Source organism: Pectinophora gossypiella, chromosome 16, assembly GCF_024362695.1.
Source record: "Pectinophora gossypiella chromosome 16, ilPecGoss1.1, whole genome shotgun sequence".
Classification (NCBI taxonomy): domain Eukaryota; kingdom Metazoa; phylum Arthropoda; class Insecta; order Lepidoptera; family Gelechiidae; genus Pectinophora; species Pectinophora gossypiella.
This window is the reverse complement of record NC_065419.1, coordinates 11,866,014-11,890,681: the sequence shown is the minus strand read 5'-3', so window position 1 is coordinate 11,890,681 and position 24,668 is coordinate 11,866,014. Positions and strand designations below refer to the sequence as shown.

Here is a 24,668-nt window from a genome sequence, read left to right as displayed (position 1 = left end):
GGACTCCTGTCCTCCGCCTCTGAATGGTACTGACAGTTACTGCTGCCCTCTGTCAGTTTCCAGGTTACAGTCCCTGTGACTTGCCCCTTCCGTCCTGCATTGCCGTATCGATGGCTCCCATCTCCGCCTCTGCAACTGCTGAAGTCTGCACCCGTATCCCCGGGCAAGGGTTCTACGTTATACCTTGTGGGTCTGGGTCTGTTAAAATGATATGTTTCACGAAATATCATCAGTAATTGCGTCATTATCATTGTCAAATATCATCGGTGTGTGAAACCGGTGCCGCCCCGCCCCTGATCATTTATTTATTTTGGTTTACTAAGGCCAGGCGCGCACTACGAGTTTTTCGCCGCGCGGCAGAAAAAAGCAGCGGCATAATGTCGCACTGTAATACTGTACTAAACAGTTTTAAATTGTATTGCGCGCACTTGACGGCAGAGCCACCGCAGCGGCGCAGTATTACAGTGCGACATTATGCCGCTGCTCTTTTCTGCCGCGCGGCGAAAAACTCGTAGTGCGCGCCTGGCCTAACAGTCACACTAAAACATTATAATATACTACATTTCAGATCTTAAAAGCTAAATGTAGTAACTAATTATAAGTAAACACAGCATGCAATTGTGTAGAAGATGTATCTATATAAAAAACTGAGTATCTATAATTAAGACTTAACTGTTATTTATTAAATAACATATTAAAAATAACTGTTTTATTTAAGAAGTGGTTATAGAACTAATTATTATTCATAATAATGTTACGGAAGCTATTAAGTTAGTCAGAAATCATTTAGGTTCAACCCTCACGGGGTACGGGTTCGATTCCCGATGGGGACACTGTCGATAATCACTTCGTGATGCTCAATTCTCAATTATTTATCGCATTCCATGTAGTATAATGGGGTATAGTAGTATACTGTCCTTTGTTTGGCTAAATTGCAGGCTAGATCGCCTATTTTTTCGAAAAAGTAAAAGATTCCGTGCTTCCAGAGGCACGTTAAGCTGCGGTTGGTGCCGGGCACCGGAGCAGTTTGATGGAGAATGTTCCATATTCCAGACCAAACTTATATAGATTCCCTCCACAAAGTTTTTCTTCACCTACAAACAAACACCTTTAGTCCTTCATCTCTGTAGACTTACAAAGGTAGAGCTTCAAACCTTTCGGAATTACAGGCGTTCTTCAACAGCGTGTAACGACCTGGGTTTTGTTTTAAATAAAACCACTGAGGGCGGTAACAAAATTCAATTTAATTAAAAAAAATAATAATAAGAGAGAGAGAGAGAGTAAGGGTCGTGGATAGATAGGCCGTCTACTTTATGCTCCAGTAGCATCAGTACTTCCCAGGGTGTTCTCGGCGGGGGGTGGCTTCACTCGTCGCCGGATCTGGAGGTGGGCCGGCAGGTACTCGTGCGCACGGTGTGAGTGGGTTGTGTAACCCAAATCTTGAACCCTTTAAATTAAACAAAATGCGGGTCAGCACAAGTTCTCATTCCGGCTCTGCTTGGCAACACCGCGGGTAAAAGCGAAAAGCACTCGGGAAGACTAGCGTAGTATGTGCAGTGTAGTGTTGACAAGCAGAGCGGGTTTTAAAGTAGCAAAGGAAGTGCGTAAACTTTACAATTAAGATTAGAATGTAACTATGCTAGGCAGAATAATAATTAACAAAACACCAGAGGGTAGGAGTTGCAAAATCAGCTTAGCGCAACTAAAGCTCGAACCTAATGATTGGTAGGTATGAGTTTACTAACTAATTACTCGTACCTAATTAAACAGATAGGTACGCAGCCAAAGCTAACTTACTAACTATACATATTAGAATATTTGTTCAACACTTACCCAATTAGGGGTTTTATGTCCAAGTGATAAGTTCACCGATTCTATATTTATTATATTAAAACAATCGCGACTTTAATGTCACTGTAACAGCACGAGACATGTGGTAGAAGTTAGAACAGACAAATTTAATTGGCAGTTAGGTACTAGAGAGCCGCAGCGGAACAGTACGTGTTGGCGCTGGGACGCTAGAAAATGGTATGCGACCACAGCGCTCGCGCCGGCGGCGGCGCCGCGCCGGCCGAGGGCCAATCGCGTGGCTCGAAATATCGTATGATTTCTATGACGTGCAAACCCGTCCGAACAATAGACCGCTGACCGGGTACGGTCAGAAAAGTAATACTACTTAGTTTAATTTAATAAGTTTTAAGTTGTTACTTTATAGAATATGTATTTTTATAATGTAGGTAAGTATTTATTATCTCTAACGTACATATTATTTTAGGTTTAAATTAGTTCTAAGTTTTATTAATGTAAGTAAAAAACAGTAACGTATTTTACGTTACAAGCGTAATCACGACTTTGTAGTGAAAAAAATGAATTTAAAAAAACAGTTTAATGATATCTAATGATACCCTTGCAAAAGAACCAGTGGGCTTAATAAAATGACTAATCAAAATCGAATCAATCACTCGGCGATCTCTTTGTAACTTCACTTTGACGCGACACAGTTCAATGCTTTTAAATTAATCAAAAGTTGTAAGCATATTATTAAGGCGGACCCACACCCACGCAATGTCAGTGTTTTCGTAGGTACTTTTAATAGAAGCATAGAATGAAGAATAACACTACGTATAGAACGAAAACTCTCCGCTCCCCACCAGTGCCTGAACTAGGTTTACCTCACCCCCTCGGTCTTACTTTAGTCTCAATCGTATAGGCATCAGACGTCACACACACAGATGCGCGTGTACGATAACTGTGTAGTGTCTGTGTAAAATGAGGTGTTTTGTATGAAGTGTCCGGGGTGTGTTACAAGTACATAACGCCTGTATCCCCAAGGCGCTAGGCATAGGTGTACAACACAATAGAGAGTTGTACAGAAGTAGGTACATATACTTTGTTGCACACAAACTAAACATCCAAACATTTAGCAACAGTACAAATGGGCGGCCTTATTGCTCTGAAGCAATTTCTTCCAGGCAACCACTACTAGGAATCGGCCATGATAAACCAAAAATTGGCTGTTTCATTTTTGCGCTTAATAACAAATGTGAAATAGCAATATTGCTTCAATGCGGCCCTTTTAACCACCTGTAATATTCCAGAATAGGGTATTTGACCTGGTCAAAGATGAAATATTTTTTTTCTCCCTACTGTGTTTGTATTGTTACTGTGGCGTCCTCTAATAATAAATATTTTCTTTCTTTCTTTCTCAAATATAAAATGCTAATCTAGAAATAGACGCCAGTCTAGGATGATCATCATCATCATCAATTTAAGAGCCACGCTCTTGTCGGTGCAGCATTTTCCATGCTACTTTTTTAGGGAAAGATAGGGCAGTGGTTTCCCTCTTGCCTTCCGCCCCGCAGTACTCTGTCTGACGCAAGTGGGATGGCGCCCAGAGTAGTCTATTACAAAGCCGTACTAGGATGATCAAAAAGCAAAAAAACATTTTACTTTTCGACTTATTTTCGGATTTATTTACGAATTAAGTAACAATGAGTACAATGTTTGATCACTTTTATTGATTACGTCACAGACAGTATTTCCATACAAACAAAGAAAACTTTTGTTTTGACGTTTCGTAAAAAATATCTGATTTAACTAGGTTGGCAAGTAGCCTATTGAATTGATGTTTTTCTTGAATAAAGAGAACCATTTTCATTGCGATGTTTTTATGTTTGTTTCAGGTAAGGAGGAAGCCGTCCAACAGCTTAAGTTTCTACAATGAGCACTAAACTATGGTACTTTATAGTACTCTTCTCTTGGTAAATAGTCTTTCTTAGCTGTGAAACTGTACTTTATACAAGAAAGTTTATTAATCTCGTAAGTGTGTTCTTGCTACAAAAACTAAAAAAAAATGAATGTTCTATACCATCGCCTTGTAGAGAAAATACGGCCTCCATGGTCCAGTGGTTGAGCGTTGTGCTCACGAGGGGCTCCCGGGTTCGAATCCCGGTGGGGACATATCACAAACATCACTTCGTGATTCCTAGTTTGGTTAGGACATTTCAGGCTGATCACCTGATTGTCCGAAAGTAAGGTGATCCGTGTTACGGAAGGCACGTTAAGCCTTTGGTCATTACTTACTGGTGTAAGTTAGTAGTCGTTACATGAGCCATGTTAGAGGCCTTTGGCGGCTCAATAATAACACTGACACCAGGGTTGATGGATTGGTAATCCATCTCATAACCCACACGATAGAAGAACAAGATAGTGGAAACTTTGTATGTGAGCGCATTTTCTTTTAGAATCTTCAATAGAATCTCATCAACAGTTTGCCTGAGAACATTAAAAATGAGCCAAAAATGTTTCAAAATAAGTTATAAAAATATTTATTAGATTTAATTTAGCAAGTACCTATTTCTTAATTTTTGTAATTTAACCATGTCTTAGTGAGACTCTGATCCTGCAGTCAAATTGCTTTTGCAATTTTGCAGGACATTGTAATAATAATAATCACTTCATTTTCCTAGCCTCGCACAGCTCAGCTATGTTGGAAAAGAGTTTAGCGAAGCGAGGTCGTTCTACATACAAAACAAGCGAGAAATGTGTGCGAAGGATCGCACATTTGCGCATTTCGACAGCTCCGCAACGCTTCATCGTACGAGACATTTACCTCGCACAGCTCTGGTGGAAACCCCGACACATTTCCACAGCACAGCTACACATCCTCGTACGACACATTTTACTCGCACAGCTTTGGTGGAAAAGCAGCCTATTATTATTATTATTTGTATGTCGTTTCCATATCTCCGAACTATGGAGTCCCGAACTTTTGGAAGGCGTGCGTGGGGCCGAAGCCAATACGTAGAGGCCCCTTAAGACAGTTTAATCTAAATTTTAATATGGTGTGATACCAACCGGCGATTATCCCTGTAAGTACTATGGGAGTGCACCCAAAGACAATCCCCGGTTCGTGTAGGACTATTGCAGATTATGGGAACAAAGGGAACTGGGCTATTAGGTTGGGGGTTAGTGGGCCGGGATACTGGAGCTATGGGGGCCTGTTCGACCAATGTTGGTAAACATGGATAAAATGAGCAGGCATGGATAATTTTATTATTAGCCGATTTGAGGAGCTCGGTGGCGCAGCGGTAAACGCGCTCGGTCTGCGATTGTTGAAGTTAAGCAACTTTCGCAAAGGCCGGTCATAGGATGGGTGACCACAAAAAAAAGTTTTCATCTCGAGCTCCTCCGTGCTTCGGAAGGCACGTTAAGCTGTTGGCCCGCACTGGGCCCGCGTGATGGTTTAGGGCCCGATCTCCCTATCCATCCATAGGGAAGGCCCGTGCCCCTGCAGTGGGGACGTTAATGGGCTGATGATGATGTGATCCCACTGCTGGGCAAAGGCCTCCCCCATGTCTTTAAAGGTATCCCGGTTCTGTGCGAGCTCAAAAGAAAAAAGAAAGATCGCATTACCCGGGGGTGCAATTGCGTGTTCTTAACAACCATTCGCAAAAAGTACACCCTACAATATGTAAATGTGGCTAAGTGTATGTATGTAACTATGTATATTTGTGTAATGTGGGTCGACGGAAGTAAACCACATTACATGGTTACATATCAACCTGCCGGGACTAAGTCGCGTTATAATCTCGCTATGCCCTTATATTATGCATGCCGCAATTATTGTCACATTAATATGGAAAAAGGTTTATACGCGTACGCGTATACGCGTTGTATGATGGTTTATTTCAAAATGTTTCTTTCTAGCTGGACTGGGAGTAAGAAAAAGACGTTGAATGTTTTCCGTCTTATCATGAAATAAGCAAGTAATCCCTGTTGAGGTTTTGTGTGGTGTTTTTGTATGGAGAGTTCTGGCTGTGCCAATAGTTAGCCGAACACAAGTTCAAGACAACCCTACCGTATAAATAAACGGTCATAATTTATCCCCCTAGCATTATCCCGTTTCTCACAGGGTCCGCTTACCTATTCTGAAGTTTTACAGGCCCGGTGTTTTACAGAAGCGACTGCCTGTCTGACTGTCCAACCCGCGAAGGGAAAACCAGCCCTACAGGTTAGGTCACATACCTCCGAAAATGCATTTCTCGGGAATGTGTATGATAATCATTTATGATCCCAACATGAATTCGAAAACAAATTCGACAATCATAGGTTTAGGCCCGTGCTGGATTCGAACCTGCGACCTCAAAGTGCGAGGCAAGCGAGAACGCTTGCACGCTTGGTAGAACGCTTGGTAGAAACCAACTGGGCTACTATGGCTCCAAATTAAAACTCCAGGTTATTACCGCATTTAAATTATGGATATGAAATATGATTTTAACATGGTAAGAACCCGGTATTATGTGTTTTAATTATGATAATAACCTCGTAAATCAGAAACAATGTGTAAATAAATAATCTTCCTTGTTCATAATCTCTTAGTTAGTCACAACAAGTTCGGGACAGTAAACAAAATAGATTAATAAATTCAGCATTTCTTTATATTTTTAACACTTTTCTATGTTTCTTCTCACCATGTAAATCTTAAACTTAGTGAATGTTCTGTTCAAACTAAGATACAGCCTTTTAAAGGTTGAACTTTGAGACTGGCATACAAACGGACAGACGACAAAACGGCTTAGGAGTACGTGTATATTCTGTCCAAATTAAGATACAGTAATCTGTACTCATATAAAAAAGTTTGATGGCTTTTTGTTCCAACGAAAAATTGATTTAAAGTACTTTTTTGATTCTGTACAGAGACTGCTTCCGATTAGTAAATCGTAGTAGTACTTTAAATCCATTTTTCGTTGGAAAAAAAACCATCAAACTTTTTTATATGAGTACAGATTACTGTATCTTTATTTGAACAGAATATGCACTAAGTTTAAAGTAAAAAAAAGGATTTAATGTGCTTTTCTGGTTCACTTGTACTTTAAATCCATTTTTCGTTAGAACAAAAAACAATCAAACTTTTTTTATATGATCGAAATATAAATTTTCCCCACTCAATATGTTTCTGATTTTAAATGATGTAAAAATTACCCCTGCAAAAGCAAAAATCATCAAAATCAGACCTGGGGGGTTCAAATGGCCACATCGAAGCAATTCATCTAAGTAAGAAATATTGCAATTTGACATTTGCGCAAATAAAAGAAAGTGCGCGACGCAAACAAATGTCAAATGGCAATATTGCTTTCTTAGATGAATTGCTTTGATGTGGCCATTTTAACCCACTTGTCCCTCGCAAGTTAGAAGTGACACCCTTCATTGACTTCATTATCGCACCCACCCGGAATCCTGAGTGGTTAGTCAAGTTGGAAACGATTTTAAAAAGCGTCAGTGGCGGTGATAAAGTGTCGTATACAGTTTTATCCCTGTCCATCCATAGGGAAGGCCCGTGCCCCAGCAGTGGGGACGTTAATGGGCTGGTGATGATGACAGTTTTATCACTGTCACTGACATTTTTCGAAATCGTATGCATCTTGGCTAAGGCCCCAAACCTTATTACGTCACTTATCTGTGTATACAAGTAATAAATTCAGTCTGTGATAATAATAAAAGAAAACAGTATGCACCGACGGGTCGTAACACCGCACAGTAGTAAAGCTTTGATTCCCCAGAATACGAGAGAAATCACCTAGAACAGAGTTTCCCAAACTATGGGTCGTGACCCACTGGTGGGCCACGGGCGAATATGGAGTGGGCCCTGCCTCTAGAATGTCATACCACTTACCGAGCCGTCGTCGGCCAGTAACAAACTTTGATTGTTATTTGAAAAGTCCTTTATTAATTATGGTAATTGAAAAAAAAAACACACATTACAATAACTCTTTATTACACACAAAAGAAACACATTATTACATTATACAATCACATAAAACGATTGGTTCAAACGGCGACCTTACTGTTAAGATAGGAATCCATTTTAAAACTAAAGACTTTGGTAAAAGTCAACTTTAACCGACTACATCTCCAGACAGATGCGGCTTAGAGCTCAACTGTCATAGTAACTATTGTTCATATGAGTGTTCTATATAAGACTGCAGTTTATTTAGACGCCAATCGCCTGTACTAATCGCCCAAAGCCCTTTCCTGGAGTTGGCTCCTGAGTTTGAAAACTTGTATTAGATGTTACTAAATTGTAGAATACTTAATATTTTATGTTTTTTTAAAGAACGTCTAAGTGTCTCTGTGCTGAGGTTTCCTTGCAGCTTCTTTTCCCCGACTACACAGGTTGTGGGAAGCTACAGTAGTTTTAGGCGGATAAGACGTTAGTTATGTAAAAAATGACAATGAAAATGTAACTATGTTCCCTACTGAATAAAGATATATTTGAAATTAAGCAAATAAAAGGAAAACATGAAACAGTAGGACTAGGGCCCTGTGCTAGGAGGTTTTCTGGCCACGTCTTTCCCTCAGCGTTACAGATTCCGATGTGATAGTAGTTTTACAGCTAGATAATTATGTAATTAAATTTTTGACGTTCAAAAAGCCCTAACTTTGTAAGCCAATTTTGAAAAATAAATATTTTTGATTTTTTTTAAGATGGGTCGTAGCCAAGACAACTTTGGGAACCACTGACCTAGAAACACATCAGCACGTCTCACCAGGTGTGAAGCCACGGCGCCGTCTGTTTTCCAGACACAAATGCATTCTCTAGAATAGTGTGGTGCATTCTTAAACCGCATTGCCGCTTTTCGTTTGTGACAAGAACATAACATTCATTCTTCATTAATTTCTTTCTTTCTTTCATTATTTTTTTATTCTTGGTCATACATAAACATCCCATATACATCTAAATGCCGAACACAGGCTTCCTTTCAATCAACCAGAAGGGGTATGGAGCATAATTGTCGAAATCACTTTGTGAGACTGTCCTTTGTTTGGTAAGCACATTTCAGACTCGAATCACCTGATTGTCCGAAAAAGTAAGATGATTCCGTGCTTCGGAGGGCACGTTAAGCCGTTGGTCCCGGCTATTAGCCGTAAAAACACCTCCACCAACCCGCAGTGGAGCAGCGTGATGGAGTATGCTCCATACCCCCTCCGGTTGATTGAGGGGAGGTCTGTGCCCAGCAGTGGGACGTATATAGTTTATGTTATGTTAAATGTCTATACTCACGTCGCTATAGACGGTCCGTTGTTAAATGCGAAGTCGTACTAAACAGACTACACTGTATATATATTTTTTTTAAAATAGAACCTTGGTGTTTTTGAACAGAAAGCCACATTACCTGAGCCGACCGTTCATTAAAAGCTTTAAGTGCTCACGTGTAGTGTATGTGAAAGTGTTAATTATTATGCGGGTTGGAATAATTACGACATTTATATGTAAAAATGCTGTATGGCACAGGAGTTACATCGGTCAGGTTAAGGCGTATAATCCACCACGATCTCCTTCCCCTACTGTGTTTGTATTGTTACTGTGGTGTCCTCTAATAATAAATACTTTCTTTCTTTCTTTCTTTCTATTTGTTTGTTCGTTTGTTTGTATAAGAATTTTTTTTACGAAATTTAGAATTTCTTCCAGCTAACATAACAGATAGAAGAGAATGAATGTTCCATTAAAATCCTTGGACACTTTTAATGGCGCGGATAGTCCGCGGGATTTTCTTAAATATCCAAAAACATTGCCCTACTTATGGGGCGGGTGGCAGTTTTATTTACACCTCTACCTACCCCTTTGCGGATAAAGACGTGATACTATCTTCTTCTCTCGTGTGGGTTGTGAGGTTTACCAACTCATCAACGCTGGTGTCAAGGTTACTATTTAGCCGCCAAAGGCCCCTGACATTACTCATATAACGACTAGTTACTTACATCAGTAACTAGTAACCGGAACCAACGGCTTAACGTGCCTTCCGAAGCGCGGATCATTTTACTTTCGGACAACCAGGTGATCAGCTTGTAACGTCCTAACCAAACAAGGAATCACAAAGTATTTTTTGTGATATCTCCCCACCGGGTTTCGAACCCGTGACTTCCGGATCGTGAGCCTAACGCTCAAGCACTGGACCACTGGATGCTATGTTGTATGTTATATTGTTGTCTTTATTTACATGTGATTTATTTTCTCATCTTTGACGATCCAATGCCAATGTGGCAAATTACTGGTCAGCAAAAATTTAATATCGATCGCCATCGACTCGCAAAAAAGAAGATCTTTGACGATGTAAAAGAATTTAAAAACGAATTTAAAAAAAGAATTTAAAAAGAACTTTCACTCGCAAATTCAAATCCGCAAACTGCCTCGTGTGGCTCTCACAGCGAGTATCATCTAATCTGTAATAGATGCACTCCTCCACACATGCTGCCTACAACTCCCCCCTCCCCCCCCCCCCTCCCCACCTCCTCCCGCACCCCTAACATGCAAGTGTGAACCACGCAACAGCTGTGAGATTTAATAAAACTTAGCCTCACTTGTTATGTTCCACTTAGGTCTAACCAAGATAATGCCTTGGATTGTTAGCAATCCTCTGCAGCGATTATCTTTGTCAATTTACAGCAGTTTGTACGGAACCCTCGGTGCGCGAGTCAGACTCGCACTTGACCGGTCTATTGTTAATAAAAAATCTAGTAAAAAAATCATACTCCCGAGATATGGAAACGACATACAAATAATCATCATCCCGTTTTTCACAGGGTCAACTTACCTAACCTATAGATTTGACAGGTCCAGTTTTTTACAGAAGCGACTGCCTGTCTGACCTTCCAACCTGCGAACGGGAAACCAGCCTAATACAGGTTAGGTCACATACCTCCGAAAACGCATATCTCGGGTATGTGGGATTCCTCACGATGTTTTCCTTCACCGAACTCGTGATAATAATTCATGATCCAAACATCAATTCGATAACAAATTCGACAATCTTTTGTTTAGGCCTGTTCTGGATTTGAACCTGCGACCTCAAAGTGAGAGGCAAGCGTTCTACCAACAGGGCTACGGCTCCTTCAAATAATAATAACTATTATATATATTTTTTTCCGGACTAACCATATTTTGTTAGTAACAAATAAATCATATAACTAAGCATGGGTCAGGGGATGATTGTTACCATAAAGTAAGGTAAGGTTTGCCGTAATAATACAGCAAAGCAAAAAAGAGGCTAATTTGTTTGATTTTTATCTCCATGGACTAAAGTGGAACTCACCTATATGTTTGGGGTAACTTTCTAGATGTCACAGTAATCTTATTCCAATTGCTCGTTTACCCGCACGAAGTATGACAGAAGAATAATGAAAAACGGCTTCCTTTCCATTCCTATTGTACAAGAATCTGTGGTCCGTGATAGCCCTGTTTGGAAAACGCGTGTTTAACACTGTAGTGTCACAGGGTTCGATACCCGGCTAGAGCTCTAAACTGTATTCGACTTTTTGAGATTGAATTCATGTTCGAATTGTGGGTAATTGATGTCACATAGTTTCTAAGATTTGTGTCCGGTTAACAGATCTGATTTATTTGAGTTAGACGCCTTAACAATCTAGATAAGCTGCAAAAAATATTTGCCTTTGTAATATGCCAGGCGCTTTTGCCGAAATAAATTTTATTAATGCTGTATCTTCTTAAGTACCACTTGTAGGAAAATAATACAAAAATATGTAAATGAAGCAAGTATGTAGCAATTATTGTCGCTAAATATTTAAACAAACTCTGCGTGATTTATGTTGAACTAGTAGGTGACCAGTCAACCTGATATCAGAATAGCTGGTCAAAAAAATAGGCGGATTCCTAAAAATCTATCACATGTAGCAATTATTTACTGTATGAAGCAAATATAAGCAATTATGTAGCAATTTTAAATTTAACTCTCACAGCTAAATGACATAAGCAACCAGCCATTTTGACGGTGAACGGTTAATGGCAATACTCGTAGGCTCCCCCGCGATTACATGAGACTGAAACTTAGCTGGAGAGGAATGGATTTGCTCACTATATCTGTATTATGTAAATAATTAAACGAAAACAAAATTTTGCTCAACTATTTGTTAGACCGAGAAGGAAGATGACCAATTTGGAATATGACGAATCAGGAACAAATCCTTACGATGACCAAATTGGAGATGTCCTTAGAAAAGGTTTAATACGATCTACTCTGAACCGGCGTGCGTGTATGAAGCGATTGATGAATGTGGAGGAAGCAAGAAAAGTGTCAGGATCGAAGCAAATGGAATTCTATAGTCTCTGCTTACCCCGGTGGGAAATAGGCGTGAGTTTATGTATGTATGTATGTATGTGTATTTCTTATAACCCTTCATCTATAAATACATCATTGGCTACTTATCAGTAGGTAAACTAAAGCGATAATAAGATTATGACCCTAATTCCTGCAGACATTTCCTAATTTTATTTTAAATTATACCTGGTCTGTCATTTTCTTATCCACCGAAAACGAAAGGAACGGACGATTCACAATTGTTAATTTTACAATGAATAAGTGAATAATGAATAACCCGGGCGAATCAAATAGGTATCTCGCTGTTTGTATCCCGTTTGACTTGTGCTGTTAACTTAATCGGTCGGGTTATTCGCCGATGTAAAATTTTCAGAAGGTTGTTTTTTCTGCATAATATTGACGCGTGTTCCATAAATTGTATGCCTGTCGATTACCTATCCCTTTCCTTTTCTGCGGATTAGAAAATGACAGGTTTAAACTTAAAATTAGTTGGTGTGCACTAGAATTAGCATTATGATTATAATATTATATAATTTAATGAGTGACAATGCGAAAACTTGTTTAATAAATCGTCGTTTGCTTCGCATAGTAACAAGTAGGTCCGTTAAACTTTATCTTGTTGACCTTAAAGTTGGGTACGGCCCCCAGAGGACATTTCCGTGAATAATTCAATATTTGCCGTTCACCCTTGCTTTTGATTCTTTTGAAAAAAACGCGAATTTTTCGCTTTATGATACGTATAAAGTTTTACTTTTTAAGTTTTACTTAGCACCGAATTAAGAATGACACTACGTGTAGAACTTAAAATATCTCCCATACACAAAGTTTGTCTGGAAGAGGTTGCTGTTTAGCAATAAGGCCGCTTATTTTTCACTTTCCATTTCTCTTTTGTTTTGTTTTTCTGTATTTCCTGTGTGTGCGATAAAGTATTTGTTATCAAAACCTAAAATGTTTTTATTATAAGAAATAATATAAAATTAAGGCATAGATTTAAAGAAGGCATAATGTATGTTTGTGGTAGGATACAATATAAGTTTTACAAATTGAACAGAGGCTCCCAAACTAGGCGGAGCCGGCATCTTGGGAAACCGTGGACAATGGGATACAAGTCTTGTTAGATTCGTGGTATAATGTATATTACAAAATCATATCATATACGTCATCCTCGTAGTCGGAGGCTACGGATACTTGACACGATCCTGACACCCTTTTGCTTCATTCCCTCACATCAAAGTCTTCAACCATGCTCGTCGTTTGAAGCACTCTTGACCTGGCCTTTCTTTAAGACTCGTTTCAATCCTAGGCCTTTCCCTTCAAACTAACACCCACGTTTGCGTCATAAATCTCTGATGTATCTAAGTAAATGACATCACGTAGAATATTACACAAAGGTTCTATTTGTCTTAGATTTAGACACAAAAGAAAATCATCATCATCACTAATTTAAGAGCCACGCTCTTGTCGGTGTTAGCATTCTCGATGCTACTTTTATAAGGCAGTGGTTTCCCTCTTGCCTTCCGCCCCGCAGTACTCTGTCTGAAGCAAGTGGGATAGCGCCCAGAGTAGTCTATTTCAAAGTTGTACTAGGACTCCTGTCCTTCGCCTCTGAATAGTACTGACAGTTACTGCTGCCCTCTGTCAGGTTCCAGGTTACAGTCCCGGTGACGCGCCCCTTCCGTCCTGCATTGCCGTACTGATGGCTCCCATCTCCGCCTCCGCAACAAAAACAAATACGACTTCAATAAAAAAATGCTTTTAAAGCAAATGTCTGGTGATAATGCCCATACTGGGCAGCAATTTTTGAGGACCATTTCAACTTAAATACGCCGAGAGAATACGAGAGACCGGCGACTTTGACGGTTAACTTTATGATACTATGGAACCTTTCATTTTAGCACTTGTTTCGTATAACGCTCAACCACTGTACCATGGTTGCCGTGTCAAAGTAGTGAAAAGTGACACTACAAATATGACACAATCACTAATTTAAAAGACACGCTCTTTTCGGTGTAGCATTCTCCATTCTTATTTATCAAAGGCCAATTCTTTCACTTCTTTAAAAGGCACGACGTTAGCCTTCGTGTAAGCTCGTCTTGGTCTTCCCCTTCTTCTCTTTCGTTGTAGTGTCTTATTAAGTGTCCAATCATCTTGTCTCTTTTGTTCTCAATAACTCAATATTTGCCTTCTCCCTTACTTACAATTTATTATTTCTTTGTAAGTTAGCTACCCTTTATAAGTTAAGTTGAACAATTGATTGCTGATGTTTTAGTTTAGATTATATTTTGCGTTGAGACAAACCCATGTCGGGTTTAACAATGCTTCTTAGCGTTTAAGGTAAAGATAAAGATTTTTATTGTGCATAAATTTAGGTATTATGTTTATGTTTTTATTTTCAACTAGCTTTTGCCCGCGACTCCGTCCGCGTGGCGTGTTATAAAAGAAAGATCTTTGTGTGTGTGTGGGAGAAAGGTTAAAAAATGCTTAATTTTATTATTTTTAAATGAGGTTACAGTATAAGTAGCTCAGTTACATAATGAATTGTTATTAATTTCTAGATTATTAGTTTATGATTTGGTGTGATATTTTAGGAAAATACGATCAGTTTCGAAAATTTAAACAAAATTTAAAAATTACAACAGAAATACGCCGTGAAACATCCGCCTGGAAAATTCAACAGAAAAATTAACGATTTGAACGAAAGATTTGAACCATCCAAGAAAAGTGAAAAGTTCGCCCGCAAAATTCAATATTTGACACGACCATCAACGACGTCTGCCCTCATGCGTCTGCCGCGTTCCGGTTGCTCACTCGGGTATCTGCCCCCCCTCCGCGCCTCGCCACCGCTGTCGCCGCCCCACAAACACCGCCGCGCGCCGCGGCCGCTACGTTTCTTGGTTGCCACTACCGCGAGCTATAAATTTCAAGCCTCTAACTCGCTTCCCGTTCCCAGATAAATTTTTAACTTTGCATTCACTAAGGTATATAATATATGCATGTCAAATTTCAAGCATCTAACTTATGCAGTTTAGATTTTTTCATACAATTTTTTTTACCCGCCAATTCCCATTTTTCAAAATACAGCTATAACTAAAATTTATATTTACTAAGGTATGCATGCATGCTTTTATTCGTAACATGCATGCTAGATTGAAAACATCTATCTTACGCGGTTTAGATTTTGTCATACAAATGTTTTTTCCCGCTAACTCCCGTTCCCGTGGGAATTTTGCAATATCCAGTTGCAACTAAGCTTTAAGTTAACTATGGTACCTGCATGCCAAATTTCAAGCGTCTAACTTAAGCGGTTTAGAATTTTTATACTAAAGGGTTTTCCCGCTAATTCCTGTTCCCGTGGGAATTTCGGGAATTCCTTTCTTAGTGCACCTCTACGGTACCTAAACTACGTCCCTTCCTAATTTCAAGTGCCTACGTTTAGCCGTTTAGCTTAAAAAATGGAGTAACTTCTCCCGTTTTCCCAAAATTTCCCTTCACTACACTGCTCCTATTGATTGTAGCGTGATGAAAAGTATATTATAACCTACCCAGGAGTATGAAGAATAATTGTACCAAGTTTCATTAAAATCCGTCCAGTAGTTTTTGTTTCTATAAGGAACATACAGACAGACAGACAGACAGACAGACAAAAATTTTACTGATTGCATTTTTGGCATCAGTATCGATCACTAATCACCCCCTGATAGTTATTTTAAAAATATATTTAATGTACAGAATTGACCTCTCTACAGATTTATTATAAGTATAGATAAAAAAAACATACCTTACCTTATTACAAGCACAAAAAAAACATTATATTATCGTATAGTCCGACCTTGTACCCCACTCAAGTCAGGACAGAATAATAATTAGAAATTAACATCACGGGGACTGTAGGAAAGGTAAATTCCGGTTGTCTGCGCGTTGTCTAAGGCTGTCCTTTATTAATTATTCTGGTTAAGAGGCTGGCGATCCGCCAACAGAGCAGGCACGTCGACGAGGTGGCAAAGACAGTGACGGATCCAGGAAGTTTTGCGCCCTGGGCATAGAATAATAGTGCGTACAAAACGGCAACTCTCCGCTCCCCACCAGCGGCTGAGCTAAGTTTACCTCACCCCCGCTAGGTCATACTTTAGTCTACAAATGTTAGGGCTGCGCGCGGACATATGTTCCAATTTTGAAATTGGACGCCCATGTTCTTTCGTCTGATTGGAAATTTTCCCTATAAATATCCTTGTTATAAAATTAAAAACATTTTTACATCCCTCCGTCTAAAACAAACTTGGATTTGCAATCGCGCTGAAAACCTTGATGTGTGCCACGACACTTAGTAAAATTTTATGAAAAATACTTAAGTCCTAATGCTAAATTATATTTTTTGACTAAATTTCTAATTTGTAGATGCTCACATTACTAATTTAAGAGCCACGCTCTTGTCGGTGTAGCATTCTTCATGCTACATTTTAGGAAAAAACAGAGCAGTGATTTCCCTCTTGAAGCCTTAGGTGCTGGTGCTTCTGTCTTCTTTTTGTAGATGCTATACGTACATATAACATTAAATAAATAAAATGAATAAATTTTGATCTTACATTTAACGGCGCATTTACCTACTTAATTTTCATGGTGATTATTTATTACAATATTCTAATAATTTGCAAAAAAAATGTACCCAGGCTAAGTGCTTAATGTAAAACACATACATAAACTCACGCCCGTAATCCCTAATGGGGTGGGCAGAGCCACAAATAATCAAAGACAACTTGCAGCCACTGTCACTGTCTTAATGTAAAAATAATGTGAATTCAATTAATTAGTTCTATGACTGATTTTATTAACACTCTGAACGAAAATATATGTGTGTTATTGACTGATGAATATAAAAGCTTGTTGCGTAAGTAGTAATAATGTAATAAAATTCGTTACAATGTGATTTTTCGAAAAAAGGCGCTTACGTGTATTTCTATGTACTGCAGACAATATATTTACTACATTATCCTCAAATAATATACTCGTTGTAGGCAGAAAAATCTCAGCGCTATCTCTTACTCCGGAACAGAGCAATCCAAAGTAGTAATGTATCATGTTATTTCCTTAAGAGCTCCCACAGTGATATGTCATTGAAGACATGTACATCCTACCATGACAATGCACCCCGCTGTTCTGTATTTCCCGTCACAGTCTCTCGCGGACCTCGCTGCAGGAAAAGGGTCCGGCTAATATCAAATATCAATTGTCAAGTATGTTTCCCCACGATGTGTCTTTCAATCGATCAATAGTTCTTTATTGGACAAGCACATAGCACAGATTCGATATATTTGACGTCCTATGAAATGTAATACTCGTAGTATGTTTGTGATAATAAAAATTCATCATCATCACCCTAGCATTATCCCGTGTTTGACAGGGTCCGCTTACCTAACCTGAAAATTTGACAGGTCCGGTTTTTAACAGAAGCGACTGCCTGTTTGATCTGTCTGACAATCATATATCACAGGTACGAAAAAAATAAGCACAATAGTCGGCCTTATTGCTAAACAGCAAAATATTATACAGGGTGTTAGTGACATCGTAACGAAAACTTTAAGGGGCGATTCAGATATTGATTCCGAGTTGATATCAAGTGGAGTTTTTCGTTGCAAAAGTATGGAACTGAAAATAATTAAAGAAAAAACTTAAATGTTCATGAATTTTCCGACAGGAAATTCCACTTGATATCAACTCAGAACCATGGTCTGAATGATCCTCCTACTTGTATGACTGACCTTTACGTGCTTGTACGGAGTGTAAATGACATTGTAGCTGAATTATTCAGCTCAGTATTCTGTTATTCTGAAAAATTCAGCTCAGTATTCTGAGTTAAAATCAAGTGGAGGTTTTTAATTCCGTATAAAACAGAAAATTCTGATACAGAAGAATTTGGGTATACTTGAGAGAATCCGTATGTAACTATCGGTAAAAAAGTGCCCTTCTCACGATCTCATCCAGATGATTTTATTTTTTATAACACTAAAATAAGACCCAATCTAGATCCCACACTGGATACAAGTTGTTAACGCTCAGCAGTGAAGTTAGGGCCGCGATAACAGTTGCTCGCTTATCGAATTGTTTGCGCTAGTGAAGAGGACTCGATCGCTTAACTGGTTTTCCACTGGAGTTTCTGTACTTTTTTATTTACATGTTTATCTTTTTTTTTCAATTCAAATGTAACTTTTTTAAATGGTGTAATCTCTTTGGTCGATGGGTTAGTATTGCTACGTTGCGTAGGTGCAATACGTAACGCGTAGGCTACGACGATACTACGCCGTAGCAATCATGATGTTTGAGAAAAGGCGCATTTGGCTACCGTGGTTCAGAGGTAGAGTGTTGGGCTTACGATCCTGAGGTCCTGGGTTCGACTGCCGGTGGGGACTCGTATAAAAAAGCGTTTTGTCAGATTGCCCCTGGTTTCAAATCACCCCATTGTTGACTGGAAATTAAGTGCATTTTTTCCTTCAGAGGGCATGTGAAGCAATTAGTCTCTTCAAGCAAGGGCCTTTGACGGCTCAATAGTAACACTGACACAGGTAGATAAGGTCGGTCACCGACCCAAACATCTGATATTATAATAACATATCTTCAATAGAATATCAACGTTTGACCTAACATTATACCACAGATTCCCACACGAATTACAAAGGAAACTTTGGTCTATTTCATGAACAAACTATACCTATTGTCCAGGCAAATGAATTGCCTTCGGAATGGAAACCACATTTCATCATGATCGATATCCAGCCAATAATAGCCTGAAAGTGTATCCGAGTTTAATATTGGGCTCCAAGTCGGGGAGTTATAGTGGAATAACTGTCTCATTCTTTTTTTCTTTGTGGTCCTTAGTTTGGTTACGACATTACAGGCTGATCACCTGATTGTCCGAAAGTAAGATGATCCGTGTTTCAGAAGGCACTTTAAGCCGTTGGTCCCGGTTACTACTTACTGATGTAAGTAAGTAGTCGTTACATGAGTCATGTCAGGGGCCTTTGGCGGGGATAGTAACCCTGACACCAGGGTTGATGAGGGTGGTACTCCACCTCACAACCCACACAATAGAAGATTTTGGATAGGCCATTCGTTTATTTATTTACAAAGGTACATACAGCATCACGCCATACAACTCATGCGCTGTATAGCGTGAAAATAATATACATATAAAATAATATACAAAAATCAAACAATAATAAAGAAAAAAAAAGGAAAATATACAAGATATTTTAATTTTATTTAATAATTCCATGGAATTGACAATAACATAACAAGGGAACCTAAATGGTAATGTAAGGATGAAATTGACGTAATCATCATTTTTCTTAAGGAACATTTTGGTTGACCTTGAACAAGGAGACTTACTGAAAAATCAAGCATATTTTAACAAGACTTTGAGAGATACGGAGGACAGGAGTCCTAGTACGGTTTTGAAATAGACTACTCTGGGCGCCAGCCCACTCGCGTCAGCCAGACTGCGGGACGGCAGGCTAGAGGGAAACCACTGCCCTATTTTTACCCTAAAAAGTAGCATGGAGAATGCTACTTTAAACGAGAGTGTGAAATTAGTGATTATTTAATACAATTTTATTAACGCTATTCACTTTTAAAACCAGATTCCATCAATCAGTCAATTCCAATCAATTCCATAAATAAACCCACATTTCCGAGAAATGCTTTTCGAAGGTATGTCACCTAACCTGTATTGGGCTGGTTTTACCTTCGCGGGTTGGAAGATCAGACAGGCAGTCGCTTCTGTAAAAAAGCGGACCTGTCAAATCTCTAGGTTAGGTAAGCGGACCCTGTGAAAAACAGGATTTTGCTAGAGAGATTATGATGAATATTTTCATAAGACGACAAACATATCGTAGGTTTAAAAGCAGTTGAACGCATTAATTATTTTTTTTACGCGAGTCCAGTGAGAAGAACAGTACTAGACACAATACCAAAACCAACACAGCACTTACTTAATCAAGAACGCTAGTTTACCCACAATCGTCCCGGTGAACGTTACAAATGTCCGCCATTTTTATCTCGGCTAAGTCAACCACTCGATTTAGGTGCGGTGATAAATCCAACAATTTCCCCTTATTGAGTGGTGCATTTTTCAATATCCCCCCAATCGACGGATTTATTGCCTGACCCTTTGAGGGGAGTTGTTATATATGTATACCCTTTAGGGGGGAGTTAGTATTGGTACACTTTGAAGTACAGCTGTTGCATCTCATGATTTATGAGTAAGACTCAAAGTTACGCAGGTGAACGGGAGATACTTTAAATTATTTTACGAAAGTAATTTGCAGAGTTGGAACTAAAAAGTTCCACGTTTTCGTAGCTCGGGCAGTGTACGGCTGTTTTGGAGGGCCAAGCAGAGACTACAGATTTAAATTGAGGATCCTGACGCATTCTAACAACCGTAATAATATCCTTTCCAGCCGTATTCGGCCCTGCCGACAAGTTTCCAATCTAGGAGCGCCTAAGATGCGCTCTTGTATGGCTGACGTAACGGATTTTAGCAGTGAATGTACGTCCACATTCACTGCACGGCACGTTTGAACAACCGTAATCATTAATTTATGAACATATTCCTTTTTTTATAATGGCCAAGTATGTTGGCTCGACTATGCCTGATGGTAACCATAAAGAAGCCCTAACTGCAAACTATAACCTTACCTACTTAATTTTAATCCTTTCTCGTTCAATTCTTGATAAATGGCTTTTGTGTAATCTTTCTCATTCTTTTCTTTAATTTTCACGTTTTTGACATTACTTACTTATAAAGCCTGTGATATCATTCACTACTTTATAATTATGTCAAATTAAAAATAGACTAGGCTGTATGGATTTCATTCCCTTGCTGGTCCCAAATTTGTGGTAAATAGGAAACAACAATACGAGAATAAAAGCTACCTGTTTTCCATCAGATGTCGCTACTGTTGAGTGTTCTTAAATTTTGACAGTTCCGTAAACGTATTGTTTTGGTTAGATGTTTATACTATAATGCTTTGCGCAGTGTTTAACTGCAAAATCATAGTGTTATAATTATTCCATAAAGATCGGAAAGAAGAAAACTTAGAAAACTTATTTTCAATCAAAATTGCTGTTTTCCAACTAATGGCTTTTCTTTTTCGTAACTCGTCCTTCAAACGGTATACGATCCAAATTGCTTCACATTTTATAGCAATTTATCAGGAATTTCAGCTGGACAGTATGGAGACCTGTCAAAGTTTAAGAACTCAACAGTGCTGCCGCCTACATTTGAGCTTCTAATTTTTCTCCTCCTTGGCCAGTCACGTTTCACTGGGGGAGGAAAACAACCTTTTACCCGCGTTACTACGTAGCATAAAGTCTTCAAATCACAACATACACAAATCCCCAATCATGACTTGCCTACAACGATTCTTCGTTTGTGCGGTGATAAAATGTTGGTCGTATAAGCAGAATGACTCCATAAACCGAGCTTGACTGAGTTAAGCAAGCAAAACTTTTTGGAGTTACAGCGCATTTTTGGGGCGAGTTGTTTCGGAGATTGAAGACGTAGGTACAAGCCAACGTGTTTTCTATTCTAAACATGTTTGTTTAAATGAAATATTGTTTGCATGCTGACTGGGACTGAAATTAAAAAAGGGGTATGGAGTACACTTCACCACGCTGTTTCACTGCGGGTTAGTGTAAGTAAGTAGGAGTTTGGCGGCTCAATAATAACCCTGACACCAGGGTTAATGAGGTTCACCTCACAACCCACACAATAGAAGAAGAACACCAGAGTGAACAGGCGTCTTCTGGGCGAGCTCGCACCATTGTAGGCCTCGTCTTTGTATTTGAACTAGCTTCTTGCCAAGAGTAAGCCCATCAACCGTAAAAAAGATAAACTAAGGACGTGTTGTAACCCATTCTTAATAAAATCTGTTTGAGTAAGTTTATTTTGGTGAAAAATCACCGGGGTAACCAATCTAATCTGATTGATGGAATCTGGTTTTAAAAGTGAATAGCGTTAATAAAATTGTATTAAATAATCACTAATTTCACACTCTCGTTTAAAGTAGCATTCTCCATGCTACTTTTTAGGGTAAAAATAGGGCAGTGGTTTCCCTCTAGCCTGCCGTCCCGCAGTCTGGCTGACGCGAGTGGGCTGGCGCCCAGAGTAGTCTATTTCAAAACCGTACTAGGACTCCTGTCCTCCGTATCTCTCAAAGTCTTGTTAAAATATGCTTGATTTTTCAGTAAGTCTCCTTGTTCAAGGTCAACCAAAATGTTCCTTAAGAAAAATGATGATTACGTCAATTTCATCCTTACATTACCATTTAGGTTCCCTTGTTATGTTATTATTACAATATTGTTGCTAATTCCTGTAAATACCATCTAATTTTATTTTAAGTTATATCTGTCATTTTCTTATCCGCCGAAAAGGAAAGGGACGGGTAATCGACAAGCATAAAATTTATGGAACACACGTCAATTTTAAGCACAAATCTAAACCAACCGTATAAAAATTTTACGTCAGTCAATAACCCGACACATTAATTTACTCATTCTTCCTAAAATTAAGAGCTGTGAATCATCCGTCCCTTTCCTTTTCGACGGATATGAAAATGACGGATATAACTTAAAATAAAATTAGGCGGTGTCTGCAGGAATCGGGGCCAATATATTTTTTAAATGTGTATGTATTGGATTTTTTTTATGTTATTTGTAATTTATAAGTTAGCCTGTTACGACTTTTCTATGAAAAATGACTCGTGTTATTTGCATACATTTTCTTTTCATCATCGTCAAATCCCTTCATGAATATTTGCAACGTAGAATGTTTGTTGGCGCACTGCTTAAGTCCTGCTTTATTCTCCAGACGGACTATTCACCGACCGTCTTTACTCTCCATAATAGTGCTAGTCTACTGTTGAATAGCCCGCTTTACATAGGATCGCGAAAATATTTGCCAACCAATCACCGCTGTTATTCAGCGAATAAACGCATGAAATCGGTGTTTTCCAAGTTCCAACTAGAGAAATAAATTCCTTTTAAAGAATTCATTCAAGTCCATGGTCCATTGGTTGAGCGTTGGGCGCACGATCTGCAGGTCCCGGGTTCGAGTCCCGATGGGGACATGTCACTGAGATCACTTTATGATCCCTAATTTGGTTAGGACTTAGATTGTCCGAAAGTAAGATGATCTGTGCTTCGGAGGGCACGTTAAGCAATGGTTACATGAGCCATGTGGTTCATTGGCGACTCTATAGTAACCATGACACCAGGGTTGATGAGGCCTGTCATTGTCACAACCCACGCGAGAGAAGAAGTAATTTGCGTTTAAAAACCCGAGCACTTCATATTTATTTGTTGAGAACTATTTGTGAAATGTTCTAAGTGCCGATTCAAAACCCGGTACTGGTCATGCACCAAAGAGTTACTAATTTATATTAAGTGCAATGAGAACAGACGGCGATACGGCTCACCACCTATCACGTGGGAAGTTAGTTCAACTTGCGATGGATGTACCTCTGACTACCCCAATTGGGATATACTCGTGAGCGTAAGTTATGTGTTTAAGACTCATAAGCAATAGGGGCTAAAAAACAAGATTTATTTTTAGGTATTCTCGTGAGATTATTGTGGTAATGATCTTCGTGATGTAAGAAAACATCCAGCGAATATTGATGGATTGTTTACCCACGATGGCAAGTCAAATCCCAAAGGAGATCAAGAGAGGCTTCATATTTTGGTGTGAATGACGTCTCTGTCTTTGTCAAACGAAAAGAAACCAGAATTTACCTTTGAACAGTTTCAAGACAATAATTAAACAGAAACTTTTTATAAAAGGTTATTATAAGATTAGTGATTCTGAGAACTGATATTATTTTAAATGACTAAATTGTATAACCAATTTTTATGTTTATTTTTAAAAGAACTTCTAGGGTTTGTGCCTACACCGAAGTTTTTCTTGCAGCTTCTTTTCCCCGGTTACACAGGTTGTGAGAACCTGCAGTAGTTTTAGGTGGATGAGATGTTCGTTACCTACTGTGTAATTATCAAAGTTTAACTATGTTACCTACTGAATAAAGATATGTTTAAATTACAATTTGAAAAACAAAACGAAAAAGCAACCCTGGGTAAAAGTAATATTTTTCATCGCCAAGCAAAGTTTTCATTTTTCATCATTTTGAAAATAGAAGGCGAATTAAGGCGATCCATTTAATCCGTCGGCTTCTACGTAAAGCTGAAGTTTCTATCAAAATCCAATTTCTTCGAGCCGTACTTCAGCGAAATAGTCCGTGGTAATTCGTCCTTTTCTTTCTTAAGGAAAAGTCATAATCCGGGCTCTAGAAATATTTTCTAGTAATTGAAGGAGACTGAATTTTCTTAGTAAAATCACGCTCTGAATTTCTGTCGGAGTAGACAAACCCACAATTTATCAATAAGCCAACTGGCAGCGACTTTTGATACTTAGTACCATCAATGATTTAAATGACTGAGTATCTTTGACCGAATGTTCTTTTGAAAGCCAATATTTATTTATTTATTTATTTATGGTCACCAACA

At 38.9% G+C, this 24,668-nt stretch overlaps 1 protein-coding gene across 2 annotated transcripts in view; it reads left to right on the top strand.

Annotated features, from left to right (window-relative positions):
* Nucleotides 1-24,668, top strand: part of LOC126373838 (beta-1,4-N-acetylgalactosaminyltransferase bre-4-like) — a 263,755-nt gene that overhangs the window by 178,198 nt on the left and 60,889 nt on the right. The gene's annotated exons all lie outside the window — the stretch shown is intronic.